Consider the following 14,964-nt stretch of genomic DNA (forward strand, 5'->3'; position numbering starts at 1 on the left):
TAAACTATGAAAACAAGTAATTGTTGCAACATAATTCTGGTAACAGTTATATTCATATGGCAAACAGCAAATCAGTGGGTTCAATCAAATTGTATTTTAGCCTATATGTAGTCTGAAGCCAGAGCATTTAACAGGAGAGATGACAGACTGTCGGGAGGTAAACAAAGAGAAGAGCGGCTAATGTTGGCGTGAAGCTTGGCATGATTAAACTGGTCTTGAGTCAGGTCTTAAACATTAATGCCCACGACAATCTTCTCATTTCTCATCATCTCAAATGATTTTATCAAGCAATCGCTCACCGTTGAGGTGTTTCACACAGATTTGTTGCCAATTTGTTGCTTTCCAGCGGAAAAAGTAAATGTAATAATGAGGGGGGAGAAATTCATTAAACATGTGTATGAAATACTTTTCAAGTGCGAGAGGAAGATTCATTGGGATGTTCATACGGCGCATAATCATGCCTCCGTCTGCTCAGCCTGCGACGGCATAAAACATTTAATCTGGGATGAACACTTTCTGTCGCTTTCTCTCTCTCTTTGGACCCCCTCCGTCTGAACGCCCCCCCTTTTCTCCCCCCCCCGCTACCCTCTATCTTCCTTTCTCCCTCTCTCTCCCTCTCTCTCGATCTCTCTCTGTGACTGCCAGAAACCACAATCATAAAATTATTAAAATGCTGTTTGGCTGCCATTAATCAGTGGTGGTGATAAATCCTCGTGTGGGAAGTGACAGAGCATTAGTCACATACCTCTTGGCCTCAACAGACAGAGAATAATGAGCCACGAGCCGGACCGGGTCAATCATAAACTCATCAAATGCGTCATTTAATTTCTTCATTTAGACAAACACAATTTGTTTATGGGAAAGATATCAGGTGTTGTGGAATGAGAAACGGCGCTGAAACGCCGGTACATTAATCAGGGCTTGATTACACGCGACTCTGCGGTTGTTTATCCTAATTTCATTCATTTCCATCAACAAAGCAAACACAGACGAACACAGCCATTAGTGATGGTTGGGGATGGCACAATTACAGCCTCGTATTAAATAAAGTGATGATGAATGGTCCAATACAAACTAAAACAAAGGGGTTTTTATTACTTCAATTCCATCCCAGCCCTCGCCTTCCTGTGTGTGTCTGTGGAGCCGCGCTGGTGTGAAAGGAGAGAAGAAGAAGAAGCTGCCGTTTCAACTTTACTACTAGGAGGAGGCCAGATTGATGAGAGAAAAAAGGGAAAAAATAAAAACTTTGAAAGAAGTATCGACTCCTTTGAAATGACAGTTGGTTATATACATGTATGATCGCAAAAGACTTCTGTTACAGATACATTTCTAATTGAATCAGTGGGTGAGCTCCTTATAAAAGCAGCTAAACCTATGAGCGTAACACAAGAAAACACATATATATACTCCATTTACCTACATACACACAGACACTGGAGCATACACAAGCACACACACACACACACACACACACACACACACACACAGAGGCTGATAAAGATGAAAAAAGTAACCGCAACGTCAGATATATTTTTTTTTGATCATGTGTGTTTGCAGCTTGTTGATGCAGTTTAGCAGGCTACAGAACTGCACGGGGTATCCGGCTTTTTCTCCATACCGCTGACTTTCAGCCATAACAGCCTCCAACACTGCCTTAAATAGAGCTGTGAAATTAACCATGTCTAATTGCATAATGTGACTTTTATTTCTTTATATCTTCACATGTAGTACGTCCAGGGAAGCTTAAAGCAATAGTTGGACACTTTGGGAAATACTCTTATTTTTCTTTCTTGCCTCGTCCTGGCACAAGAAATAGTTTGGCACATAAGCCGCTGTAAAACACAACTTGTCGTTTTTACACTTAGTTTTCTGTACGGACTATAAAAAGAGAGTTAATTAGTGAGCTTTAGGTGCTGGTAGGCAGATTGTGTTGCCTTTGGACGAAGCCAGGCTATCTGATGAGAGTGGCATCAATCCTCTCATCTAACTCTCGGCAAGAATGGGAATAAGTATATTTCCCAAAATGTTAACATATGTATTTAAGATGCTCTTAAATGATCACAGCAAATAAAAAAACATTCTGGATTAGGGCTGATAACATTTAATTTAATTTGTATTTTAATGATATTACTATTTTTATATCACTGTGATAGGTATTTTCTTTGTGTTTGTTGGTAACAGTGGGCAACCTCCGGGCCTGAAAAGTGAAGCCAGTGCTGAAGTGGCTTAAACTTGCATTCTTTCTAATGGCCAGCAGGGGGCGACTCCTCTGGTTGCAAAAAGGTGTCTGATTATATAGAAGTCTATGAGAAAATGACCCTACTTCTTTCTTGATTTATTACCTCAGTAAACATTGTAAACATGAGTTTATCATCTCAATCACTAGTTTCAAGTTTTTTTCAACACAGCATGATGTTCATTTAGTAAATGATGGTCCCATTTAGAATCAAATAGACCATAAAGCAGGGTATGCTTTAAGGCGTGGCTACCTTGTGATTGACAGGTCGCTACCACTGCGTTGTCTGGTCTGGGTCTTGTTTGTGTTTTCGTCCTACAACTTTGATCCTTTCACAGTGTGTTTTCAGTTCATGAAAGTTAATCCCTTTCGTGTCACTTCTGGTTGCAAAAAAACAAGATGCCGACGGTCAAAATGCCGTTTCAAATTGGCAGTCCAAAAAACAATGGGTGATGTCATGGCGACTACGTCCTCTTCTTATATAAAGTCTATGGTTTGTAATTTTATTATGTGAGTAGGATATTGTCTATCTTCAGTGTATTGTCTATAGAGAACCAAATGTAATCTGTCTGTTTATACTATTTAGATCCATGTGAGGTCAAAACCAGTCAGCATTTTAAAGGAAAGGAAAGCAAAGCAAACAAAAGTTATGTTTTACATTCAATGCTCACCAAAATGCATTGTGAGGTCTAACAAATGGGCTGAATGCTTACGAACAAAACAGGGATGCACTCATAAAAACATACACAAAACTCTACAGGATATCTTTAAGACAATATGGCTGACTAAGTAAAGGCTTTTAATCTAATGTTCTCCTTTGCCTAAAAGTGCCTGAAGGACATCTTATAAACTGTTTTAGTGACTTTGCTGTGTTTAGAACGTGGTAAATGGTGCTCATTTATTTATATATCCATATTTATACATCACTCACACATGAACATTCGTGCAGTGTCTTGCACAAGGACACTTCATCGTGCTGTAAGGAGGAGGTGGGAATCGAACCACCAACCTTGCAATTTCCCACTCTAACCTCTGAGCTTCTGTCCCCCCCTGTCCCCACCCACTGTACCATTAAATCAAAGCATTCCTCCATTTTTCACGTGAAGCACTGCAAGCAATCACAGGTGTCACGGCCACATCATTCATCCCATTTGTCTGCATTTACATCTGCCGTTCCCTGTGACTCAATCATGCACGGATGTAGCACAACAGCTGAGCTGCACATTAAGGTATCATGAGGCAAAATATGAGCTTCATTAAAAAACGGTCTAAACCTGATTGGTATACTAGGACTTTATCAATCATCATATTGGTTATAATAATAATAATAAAAACAATTAGTGATAAAAAGATAAACACAGAGTCATTTTAGCCAGAATGTGTCAGTGTCTAAAACTAGCAGATATTTCATTTGTAGACTAAATGACACCAAACAAGCCTTGGAGTTGTTGTTTCCCTTTAAAGTAATACAACCAATCAATGGGATCACCTAAAGAGCCATCAGAAGAATCCAGTGTGATGAGTGTACGAAGGCCAAGGTTGCTGCAGCAACCCATCCTCGTCCATCTATAACAGGAACGCTGAACATCCATCCATCCATTTTCTATACCTGCTTATTCTTATTCAGGGTCACAGGGGGGCTGGGGCTTGTCCCAGCATGCACTGGGGGAAAGGCAGGGAAACAAGCTGCCATAGAGACACATTCACACCTATGAGCAATTTAGAATTTCAAATTCGACCTCACCTGAATGAAAACTCAACACAGGTGATTCACACAGGTCATTTAACTAATTATATGACTTGTTAAACCAAGTGGCTGCACAACTGATGATTCAGGTGTGTTCTATTAAAAGGGGGTGAATCATAGAAATAGAATAGGAGTAGAACGTGTAATAGAACCGCCTGTCCAGCAGAGGATAGTGTGTCAGTGTCACGTTTTGCCTTGCTGAGGTGCGAATATTATACGTTTCTGAAGGTGCAGTACCAGCCGGGGCAACAAAACCCATCACTTAGCTAGGTTTAGGAAAAACGTCATGGTTGACCTTAAGATAAGTACGTAAAATACGTAGGTAAACAATGTAACAAACGTCACTAAAAAACACGTCACAAACGTCATTTACAAAACAAAACACTGGTCTCCTGGTTAAAAGTTGTGTATTGGTTGGACCGCCCCTCCCGCCCGCCATAAGCAGTCTTTCTCACTTATTATTCTACATCGCCAGCTCTGAGCGTAGCCTATTTACGTGGATGTGTTTACATTGCAGTCAGTACAGACTAAATGCTGTACAAATGAGATGCCAATAGCAAGAACGGCGTTCTTATTGCACGCTTTGCCTTGCGCATTATCGTGTCATTCATACGCCTTTTTGTGCAACCGGTCTGAAAAGGGACAGCCGGCATGGCGGGACTATGCACGCACACACACATTAGACGTCGACTCTGTTGTGTTAAAGGTCACATCAGCATTTGTGAGTCCCGCAAGTCAGTTTATACCGAAGCAGCCCGGTACACATAAAAATAGCCGCCGCTCTGACCATCCTGCTACAGTACATTGATATGAATGGGAAAAGCCCGTTCTACTCTCCTTCTATTTCTATGGGGTGAAACTTGTAATATTTGTAATTCAATCATTTTGTTGAGATCTGCTTTCACATTAGGTGAAATGTCTTTTTTTGGTTGATCAGTGTAAACAAAGCCACATTATATCTACTTTGATTCAATGTTATAATACAATGAAACATGAAAACTTCCAAGGGGGTGAATCATATTTTGCAAAAAAGCCGAATTTTGACATAAAGCCACTGATTTTAATCATGATTAACAACCATGACAACAGTATTAGGCAAAATGCAATTACATTTTTGGCATTATTGTGCAGCCCTGGCCTAACATGAAGAATAATGTGTCAGAGGGTAGAAATTATCACAATCGTGAAGGCAGGAATGCAGGTTTACACTTTGCTGTAATCCATTTATGTCGACTCCAGGGCCAATCAGACAGCTATCTCCATTAGAAACATTTAAAAACTTAAGAGATGGTCCAATTCTTACCCCGCCTTTCCCTCGCAAAGGTGCCCAAGAAACAAAATCTTTATACCTTCCACATGGTGAGAGTTCAATAATACTGCTGTTAGCAGAATACTCTTTACTCTCTCCTTCTCATCTCTCTCCCTCTGCATTCTTTGCATTCAGCCTCCCTCTCCACCCCCTCCCGAAAAAGCCCTGAGCGCCTGCCAGCAGTCCAAGGTAATTAAATTACTTAGCAAAGTTTACTTAACAGTAAATGGTTAGCAAAATTTAAGGTGATTGCAAATTTGCTTTCATTCCACTTCAATGGCTGGCCTGTTTAAGGCTCGTCTGCAAATAATTAGCACATACATTTGCATCAAAATCGTTTATACCATATGTTGCAAAATTATGGAAAGTAGCAAATTAAAAATATTCTTTTTCTGTTATGGAAATGTCTACATGTTGAGAGGAAAGAGAGAGAGAGAGAGGGGAGAGAGAGGGGGAGGGAGGGAGGAGGGAAATATACCACCATGTGTCTCCAAACACCGACAACAAGGAGGAGAGAAAAAGGAGGGAGGAGGGCGCAAAAATGATTCAGTTTGGATTTGAACATACTCATGACGGTCTTTTTCAAGAGCTCACCAGATGCTGTTTGAAATCTGCCCACAGAAGAAAAACAAAGCCTTCTCAATTCCTCACTCTCCCTCTCTTTCTCACACACATAAACAGAATCAGAGAATTTCCTCTAAGTGGCTCTCTCTAGTACAGTATATATTGTTCACTAATGGCACCTACCCACTATACGACTCTCAAAGTCGTCAGACTGCTGTACTGATCACATTACACGACTGCCTGTCTTATAATGGGGGTATCTTGAGGTTGTTGTGACATTTCACTAGGAGGAATCCCTGACAAGTCTGTCTGGACTCCAAACTACGTTTAGTCAACAAAACACACGCCAGAAGGGATGCTTGATGCAAGACAAGTCACGAGACAGGAGTTCTTGAAAGAATATGGAGGAGAGAATGGTTGGGGAGACGAGGGCAGCAAGGATTGTCTGTCCTGCAGAGAGAGCTGGAGGTAAATAAATAATTCTGCAATGAACGCAGGTAGCTGCCTGCTCGTGTTGTGGCTCGATAAGAACATGTTTATGCTTTATTTTTGTTTCAAAAAGCCGTGATCGCTGATGTTCTGTTGCCGGTGTTACGACCCCACCCCAACATTCCCCTCGCCCTGTATCTTCAAAACGTTCTCATCCCAACTTGTCACATACTGCCGCCTTGGCGTCACTTTAGGTTTAGGCAACAAAAGCACTATGTTTGGGAATAAAATACACGGTTGGGCTTAAAACTTCTACGTTTGTAAAGTGAAAATGAACTGAACGTTGTGAACACGGGACACAAATGTACAGCTGACTGTAACATGAAATTGGAACTTAACACATGGGACACGAACAGCGGTCTCCTGAATTAAAGCTTTGTGTTTGTTGGGCCCATCCACCACATCTCCAACCCACCCTGTGTGTGTCTTTTCGCTCTTTACGTCACCACACTCCAGGCGCACTTTCTCTGAGTGTTTACTGTTGCACACAGATGGGTTTACATCGGAGTTAAAGGAAAGCTTGTGCGTCTCATGCAGGCACTAAAGGGTGCCTTGTGCGGCGGTATTACACGCCAACGGCTGTGACAAAGCGTTGGTATTTGACGTTCTGGGAATAAGAATGGGCTGGTATCTTGCACTCTCATGGCCAGTCACAACAATATTCACACTACAGGATTTGGACTCGCAGACGGGTGTAGATACTCAACCTGCTAGATATCTCTCGGGCATCTGTGACGCATCTCTCAGATTCTGTCTTTGAGAATTCACACATAGCGATCGTCAATCACAGAGGCAAGCGCCGATTTGCCTCCGATCGGGGCTTTTGTTGGCGATCTCCAAAAACTGCCGACGAGTGAAAAAATCAGGGCTAAAATCCTGTAAAGCAAGGCATGGAAAGTTGTACACTAATTTGACGAGTACTTTTTACACCGTAGACTTTCAATCTCAGAAAAAATTATGGATAACTGACAACAACAAAATATGAAAACATGGAATCTGGCAACAACAACAACAAAAAAACCCAGAAACAACACCTACTCATGCATCAGATATAGTATAGTATATTGATTTAATGTTCTGAAACTAACAATTATTCTCTCATTCATTGTTTGGTCTATGAAATGTCAGAAAATATGAAAACTGCCCAAGGAGACGTCTTCAAATGTCTTGCTTTGTCCAGCTAACAGTCAGAAACCCAAAGATATTCAATCTACAATGATATCCATAGATCCCCACGTGTGAGCAGCTGGAACCAGAGAGTGTTTGGCATTATTGCTTGCCATATGACCTAAAAGATTATTATATGATTATCAAAATAGCTGACCATTAATTTTCTGTTGACCTGCAATTAATCAACGAACAGTTTCAGCTCTAATTGATTACCTTATTTTAATGAGGGCCGCAACTAACACCTTTTTTCATTAGCAATTCATCAAAATGGCCTGAAAGTTGACATATTCAAATTTCTTGCTATCACAAAAGACTGAGAAAACCAACCAATATATAATCATAAGAATTTTCCTATTTGAAAAGCTTGAACTTTTAGTGTCAAATTTACAAAATAGCAGTAAATATTTTAAGATGGGAGGATGAGAGACTCGACAAGCTTACTATAGCAAAGAGAAAAACCAGGGCGCAGCAGGACTTGTCTTTATTATACCCATAAAACAAACCAAAAATCAATTGTACATAAAACTCTGATCCATACAGTCCTTAGGTCACTCAGCCCGCCCCACCATTGACAGACACCTTTGAACTGGAGGGCTTATTTCTTACTGAATAAATAAAATCCACTTGTAGGTGTGGAGCACCACAGAGATCCATCTCAAACACATCCTTTCTTTAAACTCACATCTTAAAGCGTAAACAGACTTCTTTTGAGAGAGCAACAGCTTGAGGCGCAGGGCTCTTACTATGAGGTATGGCTCTCTAACTGAGCTCGACAGAACCCTTCCATCCATCCATCCACCCCTCTCATCTGGAGGTCAGTCGGTCCGCCACCGGTGTCAATCTGCTGCTAAATGAGCGGCGGGGGCTGTTTGATAAAAGCTTATTCAGGTATTTGGGTCCTGTGTAACTGGAGGCTGCTCTCTCTCTCTCTCTCTCTCTCTCTCTCTGTCTCTCTCTCTCTCTCTCTTTCTCTCTCTCTCTCTCTCTCTCTCTGTGAGACATAATTACGACTGTTGACTGGAACAGTGAGGTAATGGCACATAAATCCAGCTGATCAATGGTTACAGAGACTAAATTACAGGACATCCCTGCGCCATTATCCTCCCAGAGGACGACAGGAGACACATTCCTGCACAGATACACAAGGGGGTTTCTGCTGCTGTTGTGTAATTGTTTCGTTTGTTTGAATATGGTGGAAGCTACGTTGGGAAATATATCTGGCTTGAATATTTCACACAAAAAAGTTCGACCAACAAAAAAAACAAAAAAAGGAAACCAAAATGAATGTATCAGACTAAATCCTCTCCAATGCAGCTAACCTGGAAGCATCTCTGCTGATTTGTTAAGTTGAGGCTTTTAAAAACTGGTGTTTCAAAAGTGCTGCAGGGTAAACGTTAGCAAATCTTCTCCGTGGACCAGGATGTTTTAATCATTAAACTACGTGAGTCATGATTAGCTGTTTTATTCGCAACCCCTTTTTTTTCCTGCTCTCTCTCATCTTTGACTGAACCTTTAAGGTTAAATCCGAAAATCCAAATTCAGCAGCAGTAATATGCGAGACAAAGCAGAACATTAAAAACAACCCCTGGACCTCAAAACAAAATAACCATATTCTTTTAAAAAAAAAGCTGCCAACAAGTTGTTTGCCGTCTTTTGGCTCAAAAAACAAGCCCTCGTTTCTATAAAAAACTGTTCAAAGTCAAGTGGCGTGTCGCTGTTGTTGTTACAATAACACCTTTAGCAAAGACAACATGTGGTTAGGAGTTATTACTGGGTAATTCCCTTGTGTTTTTACAGAGAAATCCCCTTTAACATGAAGGTCAACGCTTACTGGCGTTTGTGACTATCACCTCAGTCATGTCACACAAAAAGTGGCGCTACGAGCGGAGTGACGGCGATATGATGAAGATGGATAATGTGTGATAACTGTTATTCACTGCCTAATAAATCCGGTGCTGCATACCAGCGATGACTGCTAAAACAAGGGAGGTGACGATGAAAGTACAGAAGCGGCAGAGGGAAAAATTGAGAAATGAGAAAGGAGGAAAACAAGTTATATAGAGAAAGGACTTAGGCCATGTAAAGAGCCGGGTCTTGTCTCAGTCTCCCCATCCCCGTCACCTCTTATCCTGGCAGAACAAAGGGCGGCAGCCTCCTAAATGTGGCGCATTAGCCCTTTAGTTCCAGAGGGGGTAAGGTGACACCCTCCATGTATGTGGTCTGTTCAGCACACATCTGTCAGGGCCTAAGGGGGTGGGCTGGGGCGGTGGGTGGGAGGGATAGCGGGTACTGGGAGCACAAGGAAGACGGCGGAAAGAAGCGGAGAGAGAAACGGTGTGTGTGTGCGTGTGTGTGCGTGTGTGTGCGTGTGTGTGTGTGTGTGTGTGTGTATGTGTGTGTGTGTGTGTGTGTGTTTCTTCAGGACCCCTGCTGCGACTGAGAAGCCTAATACCCCGTATTTACTGTGGAAGAATTAGTCCTATCGCATGATGCTGCTAAGCTTGGCTGGTCCCCCCCACTCTGCCTCTTTATGTCTGTCACTTGATATAAAGATGAGATATAAACAGACAGAAAAACACACAGACACAAACAAGAGAGACACTCCTACAAACAGAAACCAACATGCACCATAACTATGGGTGCTGATGATACTGTACACATGTATGTAATCAGAACAGCCCTGTTTAATTCTGGCTGGGGGACCATTTGACAAATATCTGTCATTTTTCTAGTCATTCTCTCCTCGACACGATCTAAAAAATGCAAGAATTTGTTAAAAATAAATAAATAATGAATTTAGAAGTTTGCTGATATTGATGTCGAATTTCATAATTTTTTCTTATCTTTAGGAAATTATTTTAGTTTTACATCATTTACATCTTTGGTGGACTTTATAAACTATGTGAATGCATTATCTGTAACACAAATTCATATGGAGGTAGCACGGTTTCCTATTACAGAATTATTGATATTAAGAGTACTGAAATACAACAATTTTCACAATTTCACTAAAAAGTTGAATGGGAGTCAACAGTGCCAATGCCATAGTGGAAATGAGCAGCAAAATAATGTATAATCTTTACACCATTATATTCAAACTTTGTATTTTATATATCTTTTTTATTAATTAATTAATATACAATTTTATAATTTAATTATTGCTAAAAGTATAAAAAGTATTTTTTATCATGGTTTTATAAAATTAATTATGCCTACATTTGACACACATTTAAGTTATATTTTACAACCTGAAAACTTGAAAACACCCACAAATTCAATACAATTATTTTGCAAATCAAAATTCTTTATTAGTGGGAGACACGATCATTCCCCTACTCTCTCTCTCACCACATTTCCTGTCTCTCTACACTAGATCGCTATCAAATAAAAGCATAAAATGCCCACCCAAAACAAGAAAAAATCCTTATTAGTTAGAATATTAGTTGTGAATTGTACCACTTAATAAATACTGCTGGGAATAAAAGTAGTCAGTGTTCTAGTTTTAATTGTGCAGCTTCAGTTATGAACCAAATACCGAGTTGTTCAACATTATTAAAATCAGAAAAGAGAAAACTTCTCCCTACCAACTCTAGCCAGGTGTCAAACTTGGGCAAACCAATAGAGGAAGTTAATTCAGACCAGTGAGCCCCTGCCAAGTTCAAGCCTCTGATGAGATCTTAAGGGTTGTTTGTTTTGCTGCTGTCAAAGGTTCAAATAGGGAGAAGACGGAGGTTTTGATGACCCCTGGCCCTCGGGTCCTTAGTGGGTGTTCTGCAAACACTCCCTATTGACGTGTGGATAAGGAGAGGCCCGCCGCCGTGCACAGTGCTTATGCTCATTTGAGTGGAAATGGACACCGCTCTGAAAAGAGCCAAGGACCTAGCAAGTGTCTGAAAAGAAAAGAGTATAATACATATGTAAGGGTGTCGTGGCTGCTATGTGTGTGCGTGCACATAGAAGTATATATGAATGAAAGTATATTCTTTTGTGAGTGCTTTAAGACTGCTTCAGTACATGTATATTTGTGACGTCTGTAGAGAGCAGATACTGATGAATCAAACATACGGAGGTTGCCACATAGAAAGGGACACTGCTGCTTTTTGCCATGACATCACCTTTACACTTTATATACTGTCCAACTATGTCTTGCTGAAATTCCTCAACCTGTGCAAGAGGATTCCTTAAAAATCTGTCCGATGCAGGCCGAGATAAATATTGAATTAATCTCTGTTAACCGCGATTTTCTGACGACCGCCTTTGAAAATCTAATATTTCAAAATAAATGATCCATGTCATGATTCATAGTTTTTTATGTATGTATTTTATAAACATTATGATGATAATAGGGCCTGTGTTGTTATCCTAAAAGTCTTAAGTATTATTAAAGTTGCAAATAATGATATTGTGAAAATGATCTCATTATTGATGAAATTAGCAAGTGAATTTGTCTTGGAAATATGGGGTGTAGTGTGTGTGTGTGCGTGTGTGTGTGTGTGTGTGTGTGTGTGTGTGTGTGTGTGTGTGTGTGTGTGTGTGTGTGTGTGTGTGTGTTTGATATGTAGGCCAAGCAGGAAGTGACCCATAAACATATCCATCCAGCTCTTTCATTGGGGGCCAGTGTTGCCCTCCTCCTCTCACCTCCTCATCCCACTCCACACACACACATGCACACACACACACACACACACACACACACGCACACACACACACTCTCAAAGCCCCCAGTGAGCGCTAAGCAGGCCAGCGGGCCAGCCGAGGGGGCTCATTACAGGTCCACAGAGCCCCCCAACACAAAGGCCTGAGCCGCTTTAGCCATGGGATGATCTGCTCTCTACTGACTAGAGAGAGTCCATAGACGGACAAAAGGAGGGAGGGAGGGAGGGAGGGGATGGGAGAGAAAGAGGTGGAGGAGAGCAGAGCAGAGGAGAGGAGAGGAGAGCCACGGGCTTTAAGGATGTCAGGAGACCCCGAGAGAGAAAGCCTGGCGGGCGCTCAGAGAGGAACGGAGGGAAGGAGGAGGAGGCTTAAGCTCCACGGCTACGTCAGGACATTAACATTCACACAACCTCCCAACATCTGCTGCTTCCTTCTCGCCCTCCATCCCTCCCTCTTTCCATCCCTATCTCCCTCTGTCCGCTAACAACGCTGGAACAAAGACGGCGAGACGGAGAGCGAGAGGACAGATAGACGGAGAGGGAGACGAGAAAAAAAGGCAAATGGAGAGAATAAGAAGAGATGGATGAATTTAGATGATTTGGCGGCTTAGCAGCTGCAGGGTCAGAGGACTTGAGGGGAAAGAAAGATATCCCTAATATTTCTAATTATACAAACATGATTTCAATTAGCGAGGGCACTCGGTGGTTAATCACAAAACAGAGGAAAGGCAGCGGAAAACAAGGCTAAAATAAGATTACAAATCAGTCCAAGCACCAAATATAAACTGCTTTATCAAGTTAATGTCCATTTGTATTTTACTGTAGATCGTTATGAGCGATATGATCACAAGCACCCGAAGGCCTGAAACAGGCCAGAATGGGCTCTCTGGTGAAGACAATCTTTGACTGAGCCATAAACCTGTTCTTCTGGAAGCCTCCAGGAGAGAGAGGAAAACCAGAGACATGTCCAGTGCATTAAACCCTCTCCTCTAGTCCCGCGTCTGGCCCTCGGCCTGCGACTCCACCCGTCTGGCCCGCTGCACTCAAAGCCACATGCTCAGTTTTATGATGCTTCACCACCATTAGTGCAACATTAGCCTTGAGGTGGCAGGGCGGGGAGCGTGGGGTGTCCAACGTACAATAGAGAACATAATTGAGCGAAGGAAAACAGGAGTCAAATTGTCCCCCCCACTCCCAAATTCCCACATGTAAACTATGTAATCAATTCAAAGTATGATGAAGTATATAAAACATGCTTCACGAAGTTCAAAATCAGTGAAATCACAGAGAGGGATTGCAGCGTTGTTCTGTGGCCCAAAATAAGCCAAGTTTTAAGTGAGGTGAGTGTGTGGCTGCTGGGTGCTTTTTATAGATGATGTATAGATGCCTGTTTCTTTCATATATTTCCTGTGGTGAAATTAGAGCCCTGTTCTGAAGTGCTGGGCATGTGTATGTGTGTGTGTATATGTGTGTGGGTGCGTTTGTGTGTGTGTGTGTGCATGACTGTAAACATGAAGACATCTTTCTCCACAGTCAATCTCTGCCTGTCACATCTGGCTCGCAACTCTACCCCTCGAATACACACTGGAATATATACACCACGTGCATGGTGACATCTATGACTTATGTACTGGGAGGAGTGTTTGAAATTAAGCTGCAGTGAATATGGGCCCAGAAGCACTCAGAGAGCAGAAGGCAGGAGAGTGTGTGTATGCATTTGTCTGTGTTTGTGTGTGATTGTGGTAGTGTGTGTGTGTGTGTGTGTGGGGAGGGGTGCTGCGAGTCTGTGTGTGGGAAAACAAGTACAAAACCCGTCCAGGTCCAGATTGGAGTGTGCATTTATGAGACTGAGGCTAATTTCCAGCTCAGAAAAAAATCGGTGGTAGGTTTGGCAAAAAAAATAAAGACTTCATATTTTTAATTTTACTGATGTACACATTTTCTCTAAAGTGGCTTTACAATTTTATTTTTCTAATCCAATCCATCTTGTCCTCAGACTCGGGATTAGAGTCAGCACCTTCGAGTCTTAGGCCGGTGCCACTCGTACGTGTACTACATGAGGGAAAAAATGTATACAGCATAGTATCGCGATATTTGCGTGGCAATCTAGTATTGACAGACAAACGTCAAGTATCTATCTTTTATTATATAAACTATTAACCTCTTAACAATCTGGTCGCTATTCTGTCTTTCAGAGGTTGTAGCGGTTGAAGCTAGAGTGAAGATACTGGTATCATATGAAACTAAAAAAACGAAGGAATCGATTGGTACCGATCATGTCACGTTAGCTTGTTAGCGGGAAGAACGCTAAATAACGCAAAATTTTGGCGAGGAAAAACTGGCATGGCTTTTTTCAACGGGGTCCCTTGACCTCTGATCTCAAGATAAAACAGATGTTGCAATAATGCATAATTTGAAAAAAGGTAATAAATCACAATACATCTTCTTGCAACACTCAGCATATCGCAAAATATTTAAAATCATATTGTGACTTAAGTATAGTGATAATATTGTATCGTGGGGCCTCTGGTGATTCCCACCCCTACAAAACTGAACAAGCTTCCCATCATCTACAGTATATGCATAAAAGTAAATAAATGTCCAAATAATCAGCATAAAAACGTACTACATCTCCAAATACATTACCACAAATACATTGTAATCATTTGCGACTGCATAGCCCTAGGGTGATATCACAGGGGTATATTTATGAATGACAGCAGATGTAGCTGAACAAATTGATATGTGACATTTATGCGTAGGCAAAGTGGTGGACTAACCGACTGACACCATC

At 41.5% G+C, this 14,964-nt stretch overlaps 1 protein-coding gene across 1 annotated transcript in view; it reads right to left on the reverse strand.

Moving 5' to 3' along the window:
- The window catches only part of rsrc1 (arginine/serine-rich coiled-coil 1), a 132,640-nt gene that overhangs the window by 52,725 nt on the left and 64,951 nt on the right, over window positions 1-14,964 (reverse strand). The window lies entirely within an intron of this gene.

This window comes from Sebastes fasciatus, chromosome 7 (genome assembly GCF_043250625.1).
Source record: "Sebastes fasciatus isolate fSebFas1 chromosome 7, fSebFas1.pri, whole genome shotgun sequence".
In the NCBI taxonomy this organism is placed as follows: Eukaryota; Metazoa; Chordata; class Actinopteri; order Perciformes; family Sebastidae; genus Sebastes; species Sebastes fasciatus.